The following is a 10418-nucleotide window of genomic DNA, read 5'->3' on the forward strand; positions in this document are numbered from 1 at the left end:
CAAAAATTGATTTAATGGGATGCATAAAGATGCATTATTCATGAGATGAATCCAGTAGCTACAAACCATTACTAGGATGCTTATTAATGCACTACTCATATAAGATGAGTCTATTAAATAATTTAACATGAATGATTGGATAATAATCTCTATTCAATGTAATAAATTCAAAATAGTTGAATACATTGAATAAGATAAATATATTTTGTGCACATTATAAGGTTAGTGGGAGTAAGGTAAGTTACTCATTAAAGTGTAAAAGATACATTTACCAATCTAAGAAAAACAAAATAGGATTAAAGAGTTAGAGCCTAAAAGGAACTCAACAAAAGAATTTAGGATTACATGTTAAAGAAGTTTAACATAGAGAGAATTCTAAATGTTAAAAGTAACATAAAGCCATGATTGAGCAGTCATATTGGAATGGTTCCAAAACAAGAGGTAATTGCATGATTATATCTATAATTAAATACAAACCTTTTGTTTAGGCTACAAAAGAAGAGATATTTGGATCATTGGTTTGATGAACCAATAAAAGATTCCAAGTTTTTAAAGTAACAACAATAGCCATAATAATGGAATCAAGGTCTCTTTGTGTTCTAAATTAGTATTTTGACTATGACAATGGAGATTTTCAAACATATAAATTAACATATTCTCAAATATTGCATTTTGAGTTGTCTTAGTATAGACAAAGTTGCTAAGTGAAAAAGTTCGATCTTGGATACGTTAGCAATTGACTCAAGTGCAAGTGGGAGATTGTTGATATATGCCCTTAAGCCAATTAGATTGGTCAAGGAATATATATTGTGATTTAATGCATATTTAATCGCATAATTTTATGTGATAGAGGTTTTCCTTCATGTTAGTGCAATAAGAAAGAGTTATTAAGTACCAATCGAATGAAGCCCATGGAACATAAAGGCCTTGTAAGAGAATTATAAAGTTGTTATAATCATGAGATCACTGTGCATCAAATCCATGTTCCTAAAATTGTTCCTGGTCATTGTATTGTCAAGACAAGGCATTGACAATGCTCAAAGATTGGTACATGTTAAGCCTCTTTACTTGAGAAGTAAGCAATTGATATCATAGATTAAAGTATATGGGATACTTGAGGATAACATGTAGGCGCTTATTAAAGAACAAGTTCGTTGAATATGACTCGCTATTAGAACTCCATTTGGTATTTCACTCAAATGTCTATGAAAAATATTCTCATGTAATAGTCGTGCAACTAGTCCTTAGACTTGAGACACCGGGTCATCTTGTATGAGGAATGACATATTTTGATTTCACCCTTACGGGTTTGGAAGCAACCAAATGTCTAAATAAGGTGTTTTTGAGTATGCCATGAAGCATGCGAAGGTGAATGAGTGGTTAAGAGATGATTCATCATCCCAAGTGATATGAAGGGATGTGTCTCACTTGTTCTCAATTCTTAATTAACTTGTATAAAGTCTTTGGCCAAAGCATGATGAATTTGAGAAAAATTAGTTTCCTAAATTCATAAGGTTAGTCATGAATTAAGAGAACTAATATGGAATGTCCTAAGTAAACACCGAGCCATGCTTATGACATATTCAGGATATTTGATGAAAGGATCGTATTGCACTGAAAGGCTTATCCCTGAAAGGTTTTATCAAATTCTTTAATTGACTCTCAAGCATTTGGGTGGTCATGATGTATTGCTAGGTGCCGCTCATGATCTATAAATATAAATTAATTATCAAATTGCTATTTGATTATAATTTATATCTATTGCCAACATGTTAGAAGCCTAATGGGTCACACACTTTAAGTGAAATGATTAGGACTAAATAAAAATAATTGAATTAAGTTGGACTTCATTGAAAGAGACCAAAATAAAGTGAGAAATTAATTAAGTTCTCAAAGACTTAATTTAATAAAAATACAATTGTTGTATTTAAGGTTACAAATTAGTTTGTCTATATAAATATGTTATATTAGCAAACTAAAAGTATGAAGCCTCCAACCACTCTTCAGCCGTTTCATAAAATAAGAAAAGAAAAATAGTTTTCTTTGTCTGACAAAAATAAGATTCGGCAAGAATTTTGGTCCTTTTGTTTTAGAAACAAAACTTGCTAGCACAAGTAAAGTCTTACCTTGGGGAAGGTTTTATTCAGTCACTGTGTTGATTACTGTTAAAGGCCAAACACTTAGTTGGTTGAAGATTTGACAAATCCTAAAGGTGAAGAAGTAATTATTTTTTGATTTAATTGGCTCTTGATTACGATATCTAGAGCAAGATATGTAACTCTTAAACCTATGAGTATTTATAATTTATTTAAAAGTTGCATGAAAAACACAAATATTGATCCTGTAGGATTCAACTATTTCTCTGATTAAATATTATTTTTATTTTTTTGCTGCATTATATTTTAATTTTTTATTATTTTTCATGTTTGAGCATGAGGTCAATCCCAGCACCATTTCCATTGTCACAAATTGACAGTAAATAAACTTAACAAATTTGTAACACCCTTGATCTTGATGATTACCTATGCATGGAAGTCAAACAAATCAAGAGCTAATTTGAACTTTGATGCATATGATTATGAATGAAGGGAAGATGATATGAATATGTTCATATGTGAATGACTATGAAATATATAAGTATGTGAAGGCTCAAAATGATGTTGTGCATATGTTTGGCAGATCAATAATATAGTTCATTTAATTGGCACATAGATGAATATGACATTTAAGCAAATTATGTCAAGTTTTGATTGATATATTATGTGGCATAAAGCATGAATGAGAATTTGAATTGTCTGATGAGTTTATGTAATGATATTAAGCATTTCATGATGAATTAAGATAAGAATGTAAGTAGAAAGTGATTGTGAAGTTTGAAATTTGAACTTAGAAAGCTTGGGGTGTTGAAAATATGCAATTTGGAGTAAATGTATCGATACATTCCCTCATGTATTAATACATTCTTAATAGAAAGAATGCAAAGAGGAATTCTATGAATTTTCTATCTATACATTTAAGAATATATCAATAAATTTGAAGAAAAGAACATTTTGTGTAATTTCTATTGATACATTGTCTAAATGTATCGATAAATTTGGGCCAAGGGACATTTTGTTAAACATGCATCAATAGATTTTCCCAATCTATCGATACATTTTAAGCAAAAAGAATTCTATGTGATTTCTATCGATACATTGCCTCATGTACCGATAGATTCAAGGAAAATCCATGAAAACGTATTGATACATTTACAAATGTATCAATACTTGCATGTAAATTTGCAAATATATATATATATATATATATATAAAAGCTTTGTGTTGTTTGCCCATTTGAGAACAAAGGAAAATAAGACCTCTCTCTACAGCCTTTGGATTCCCATGTCCCATCATGGACATTTGAAGTTTGGAGAAGCCATTTCGAGCCTAGAAAATAAATCTAAAGGTAAGATTAAAGCTTTTAATTGGTCAATTTTCAATTTGAATGGTTCATAAGTTAAAATTTTCATTGTTCCAACTTCGGTGGCTAATGATGCTTGAAGTTGCTATAGATTTGGAATTTGAGTGAGTCAAACTAGCATCTAAGGCAAGAATTAAGTACATTATTTATGAATTAAAGGAATTTGAGCTTGAATAACAAATAGTTAGAAGTTGAGATATTTTAAAATGTTGGAAATCTGTTGAAAGCTAAGAATAATGGATGGTGTGAGCTTGCTGTTAAGTTGCGAGTAACTGTATGATAAGGAGAATTTAGATTGATTGCTACAAGAGCAAAGTGTCAAGGTGAGTGGGAATGTTTTATGAATTTTGAGCATAATGACTGATGTGCAGATATGCTTTTTGTGATATGATATATGTGTCTAGAAATATTACATTTAGACTAGTAAATGCATATAAATTATGTGCAATTCTTTTAGGAACAATGTCTAGGCAAGATATTGATAATGTTCCTATGAACTAAGCCCTTAGAGGGTTAGTGTACAACAGCTTTAATGTTTCTAGGAATGAACCTCATGATTAGCAATGTTATTATGTGAACTATGATAGATTTTAGACTGTGAAATTGATGATATTCCATAATAAATTAATAGATGTATTTTTATGAATTGTCAATGGTTATTGAGAGAACAAATTTATGTACATGACGTATAATATGAGTTAACTATCACACAATTATTGTGGAAGTTTAGTGAGGAGTTATGATCACCCATGATATGAATTATGTATGTTTTGTCCAAAAATTGAATTCTCCAACTATAAAAAGGACTTCTCCAACACATTTTAAGAGAGAGAAGAACTAAGAAAATGATCGTTTGATAAAGGATCAAATGAAATGAAGAAAAAAAGGAAAAAGAGAGGAAAACCAAGCTAGAGCAAGCCACTTAAATTTTTCCAAAAAGCTCGTGAGCTATCTTATGCTTCAAATTCTTTGTGCTTTTACTTCCATCATTTGTGATCATTCTTTGACTCTACCAAACTCTTCCTCCATGTACTCACTAAGCAAAACTAGCCTTCTAAAGGTATTATTTGCTTTAAGCTTGTAAGAGAAAAAACTTGTTTTTGATAGTAGAAAATATTTTTTGGTGAAAAAATTTTGATTTTTGTACTTGGATTTTCAAAGAAATTTTAATATACCAATTCACCTCCTTCTTGGTATATTCCCCTTTGAGACTTCTACATTAACAAAATCCATAGGTAAGCATGATTCTAATTTTGGGAAGATTTTTGCAATTAAAGAAGCTTTGCTCATCTTTACTAGTACTAGTATCTGTAATCATGTGAGGTTATGGATTGAAAGTGACTCTCAAAATGATGTCATGTGGTTTAATAGACCACAAGATGGACCATAGAGATTTAGAGAAGTTCTGCTTCAAATTGAGCAGTAAAAGAATCTAACAATCCAGTGCAAGCTTACATATATTTTCAGAGAAGCAAATGAAGATGTGGACATGTTAGGGTAAGCGGGAATTAAGAAAAGTGAGAGTTTGGTTCAAATGTTTAGTTAGAAGCTATGTTGATTCAAAGTGTAAGACTTGGTACATATGGCTATTATGATCGTTTAACCCAATCCTTTTTGAATGGTTTGATGTGGATTAATTTAAGCTATCAGATAAAATCTCCTACTTGGTGAAGGACTCTTGTTAGCTTAGACTACTTAAGTTGTTATAGGACTCTAATAGTCTAATTTAGATTGGTGAGCAGGGAAGCTTCTTACGACAACATAGAAAGAGCTATGGTTACTTGGTTTCAGTTGTACTTAATGCGTGGGATGTCCTTATTGTGTCCAATAATGGCAAGAATATATTTGTATTTCCTGGTGAATAGCTACGATTTTGCTTTGGATATCCCTAAGTCCAGGGTAACTACTTTTGTGGGGTTTTAATTTATGTTATTCTTATTGATTTGTTTCTTTTGTAACTAATGTCTAAACCAAATTGGCACTAAATTCAGTAATAAAATTATATAATTTTTAAAAAACAAGCTCTAATGTAATGGTGTATCTATTTTTACTCTAAAATGTCATACTTACACATACAAGTGAGCAAAAGTCGATTAAAATTAACTTAACCAATAAAAGTCAGCTAATTCAGTTCGGTTAAGTCAATTAAAACTATCAATTCAATTAAGTTAGCTAACTTAGGTCTATTAGAAACATTTAAATCAATTAACTAAATTAACCGAATTTATATTTATTATTTTTACGGTATGTATTGCATGTATCTCACCCACACAACATCCTCCATACCCACATATAAATTAAGAAATTAAAAATAGTTCATAATCTTATCAATATTTTCTCTTTTGTTGATTCCAAATTTCATTTATTTATTTTTATTAATATAAATATATAATCCATGCCAATATTCAACTTCCCAATGCAACAAAAAAAATCAATTTATATTTTATAAATCTTTATTTAAACATTAATATCATTGATATAATCATATAAAACACTTATAGAAATTAAATATAATGCAAAACTAATATTCATAAAATAATTTAAATTGCTTTTTTTTTATCAAAATTTATTTGTTTACAACATATGTGACCATCATCTCACTCATTATTCAAAAATCAGAAAGATGTTCTATTAATCAATTGTCTTATTTGAACAAATAACTTACAAAAATTACAAAACACTTGGATAAATTTCTAAATGAGTAATTAACTAATTAAGAACTATTCATTCAAATCTTATAGTCTCTCTTTATTTTAAACTAAGTTCTTTATAGTCTACATTAGGATCATTTTAGTCTTATGTTAAGAATTAGGATTTTAAATCAATACATCGTATAAGATTTATAAATAGATAATTTAATAGCTTTTATAATAATTTCTTTTAAAATTGTTAGCTTGAAAATGAGTATAGTTTTGATTATGACGACATGATTCAAATTTGCATTTGTTTTACTGGAGTGATACTTGACAAATTTGCATTAACTCTCATACATTTGTTCTTATATGGTTACAAGTTTGATTGTTTTAGTTGTGTGAATTCTTGAAGTTATTAAACTTTCACACGCTCACTTCATAAATGTCTACAAGCTTGAATAACTTAGTTATATGAGTGTTAAACATACTTGAATGAGTTCTCCTCATAATCTCCCTAACAATTACTTTTGAGATATTTGAAAGTGTAAATTAGGTTCACAAGTGGTGAAGCTTATCTCAAGATGTTCAAAGATGTTTGATCTTCAGGAAGGTTGTTTCAAGCCAAGAAATTCATTCTTAACTCAACATGTGATCACAAGGAAGAGATGGCCAAAGTTACATGCTAAAATGTCAAGGAATCTTGAGAAAACAATGCTCCAATCCATCTTAGAGCAAGGCAAGTCGATCTTATGGCAAAATGAGCAAGAATGGATGAGAAAACTTGAAAAACACACAACCATAGTCGACCCTATAAATTCTATAGTCAACCTTATGGCAAGATTAGTGAAAAATTGTGAAAAAATGAAGCCACAGTCGACCTTGACAAAGCTATAGTTGACCTTCCAAGCTCTAATGTAAAAAATACAAGCTTTCTAAAAGTGGATCAACTAGAGAACTTCTATACTTAACTTTAGATGATCATTAGACACAAAATTCGAGAGGAAAATGGCTAGTTTCTTACCTTAATCTCTTTCAATGACTCCAAGACTTCTTTAACTATAAAAAAGACCATTTGCAAGAAATTTAAGGTGAGGAAAAAGAAAGAAAAAGGGTCAAATTCTTGAGGAAAAAAAGCAAAAGAAAACCAAGTAAAACCAAGCCTACTTGAGCTACTAGAGTTAAAACCTTTTTTATGCTTACACTCCAATCTTTATATCCTATCTTTATATCCATTATTAGGCATTCTTCCTCTGTTATACTAAACTAGCAAAACACATCTTTTAGAGGCACTGTAGCTATTCTTTGTAAAGGTTCTAACTTAGATTTGAAAAGTTAGTGTAAAGGTTTTTTTTTTTTTTATAATTGGGAGAAGAGGGATTCAAACCATACTCTTTAGGTATGGGGATTATGCACCAACCAATGAGCCAAATCTTCGAGTATAAAGTTAGTGTAAAATTTATCACTTGATCCCATTAAAAAGTAAGAATCTCTTTATGGATTATGTAAGGGTTATCGCTTGATCCCGTTAAAAAGCAAGAATCCTTTTAGTAGATGGAAATTCCTGGGTTAACCAAGAAAGTGGATATATGCATTTGAGAAACCAGAACCACTAGAAAAATCCTTGTGTCTTGATTTACTTCTGTGCACTATGATTTATTTTTGAAAACCTTGTTTTACAAAAATCATTTACTTTGTTTTTGATATAAATAGGAAATTTATTTTTAAACAGGTTTGATTTTTACCTAGTGTCTTCATTGTTATTAGTTCTTTGTTCTACTAAATCTCATTTCAAGAAAACCTATTTCAAAATTTCTTGTGCTTTAATTTAGAATCTTCACATATTGGTTTGGTTCTCTGCTAAACCCTTTTCAACTATCATCGCTTGCTTATCTCTTATTTAATTTTATTTGAAAAATGTTTTAAGCATATCAAAATTGATCATTTGCTTGCATTTAATTTAGTAGTTTTACTAAAGATTTACGTATGCATCAAAAACCTCTTTGAAACCTCTTCTGCTAGCTTTGAAAATGATTTACTGGTCAAGAGTCTGACTACAAGTTTAATAGAGTCAACTACAAGATATTCAAATTACTTTAAAACAAGTTCTTCGCACGCTTGATCGACTAGAAACATTTTGTAATCAACTACTGTAGTATTTTCTAGTTCTTCAAGTTCAAAACATCTTTTTAAAGTCCAATTTAGACCTCTCTTTGACATTCTTGCCACATATTTATTGAGCTAACGTTTCCTACAATTTATATTAGAGCATTGGTCTGAAATTTGTAAGTTTAAACAACTTGAGTAAAGATCCTTGTTAGCACGAAAAGGCAAAATAGGATGAGGAATTAAATGTGCTAGAGCAAGGAGAAACAACTTAAAGATTGGATACTCTCTAGACGCACAAAATAAAAATAGGCAACTTTTTTTTCAATTTTTTTTGTGCTTTAAAATTTAAGAATTTTTCTTGACAATTTCTTGAGATTGATTGGTTTAGCTTGGTTTCTAAAAATTGTTTTCTTTTTGGATTGAAAATTTTGATTGCTTATTCTTACTTGAATATTGAGTGCATAATTCTTCCTTGAGCTTTATTGACAAATCTTGATTAAGCAAAATTGATTTAAATGTGATAATGTTACAAATTACATAATCTTGAAGAAAGTATGAACTTATGAGATTAAAATTATACTCTTACATTTGAACTTGAATATGTCATTGTTTTCCTTATTGATTTTGCTTGTGGAAAATTGTTTTGATAAAATTCTCATGTTTTGTGATATTGATTACATATTATTTCTTTAAGAAAAAATGATTTTTGAGCATTATTTTTAAGCATAAAAGATTTGATGTTGATGACATGTGAAATGGCTAATATGATTAATAGATTGGTTTGCATAATTGCCTATTCTAGTAGTCTAAATAAGAAAAATTGAGTTTAAAGAGTTGACTTTTTTTATTTCTCTTTGTCTATGATAATTTGACCATTTAAATGATCTTGATTTGCATTTTAGAACTTGCTTGAGTAGTTCAAATTGGTTAAATTTGGGCTTGATAAGAATTGGCTACTTGAATTGTTACATTATATGAAAAATGCTAACTATCCTTAAGCTTATAATGATTTATGAACAAGGTTGTTGGATGATGAAAATATTTTTTGACTTGTTCTTATTGGATGTGCATGTTTGCTTGCAAGCTTGAATAGTTATAAGGGCATTTTTGGTAGTTGATTGTGAAATATTTGGAAATAACCCTTGACATGCATAAATATGATTCATTACGCTCACTACATATTCACAAATCATTGAGAGCATAATTGAATAAAGTTGAGTGACATTGAGCATATAATTTTACACAGAGCATGTCAAACTCAAATCTTACATGCTTCAAGTGCAAAGTTTTTGAAAAGAGAAATTAAATTTTTGTCAAATGATTTTCTTGCAAAATCTTTTTGGTTTCATTTCATTAAAGTTGATTTATTAATTCTTGACTTTGATGATATAGCTTAGTTGAACAAAATCATTTTTGATAAAAAAAACACATTCTCATTGTGCTTGATTTGTTCATAAGTGCTTAAATCTATATCATTTCTCATATACATACATGGAAAACATTATTTCTTAAGAATGAAATGTTCATATTCATTTCTTGAGATTTTGAATGTTTAAATGCTTAGTCTAAGAATCAATTATTGCAATACGCTTCGAGTTTGTGCTTAATTGATTGTCTCAAAATTGATTATGCATACGAATGTGATTAGGATGAACTAATTGACCTTTATGAAAATCATTTTTAGTTCATCTATCATTTTGGTCAAGTCACATACTCACATGATATTTAATCTCGCTTGACCTTAATGTTTGAAGTTTAAAACTTGACGTTAGTTTTGCTCTTGAATATGAATTTGATTGTCAAGTTTGATCATGATATATATTTTAATGACATAGTTGAATTATCTTTTAAACATGTATTTAAATGTTAACTGTCTTCCATGAGTTTAAATGTCTACATTATATAAGGACTTTGTGTGCATCCAACTTAAGCTTATAGGTTACCAATTGAATGCTTATCTTTTAACCCTAAGAATATTATTTATTAATGTTTGGATGCTTGTTTATAACATAAGAGTCAAAGTTGGTCAGTTTGATTAAATTTTTTAAGAAAGTCAGTTAATGAAATTTTCTAATTGAATTAATTGATGTAACCAACTACTCACCCCTCCTTGCCCATATTAGAATGATTTATTGCTCTAGTATAGACAAGCATATGTCACGGGGTGATACTTAAGACCACCTTCGTGCGGCCTTGGATTCAGCCCTTAGCTCGGCAGTA

The sequence above is a fragment of the Theobroma umbraticum genome, unplaced genomic scaffold (genome assembly GCF_002168275.2).
Source record: "Theobroma umbraticum cultivar Fairchild unplaced genomic scaffold, ASM216827v3 scaffold_95.0, whole genome shotgun sequence".
Taxonomy (NCBI): domain Eukaryota; kingdom Viridiplantae; phylum Streptophyta; class Magnoliopsida; order Malvales; family Malvaceae; genus Theobroma; species Theobroma umbraticum.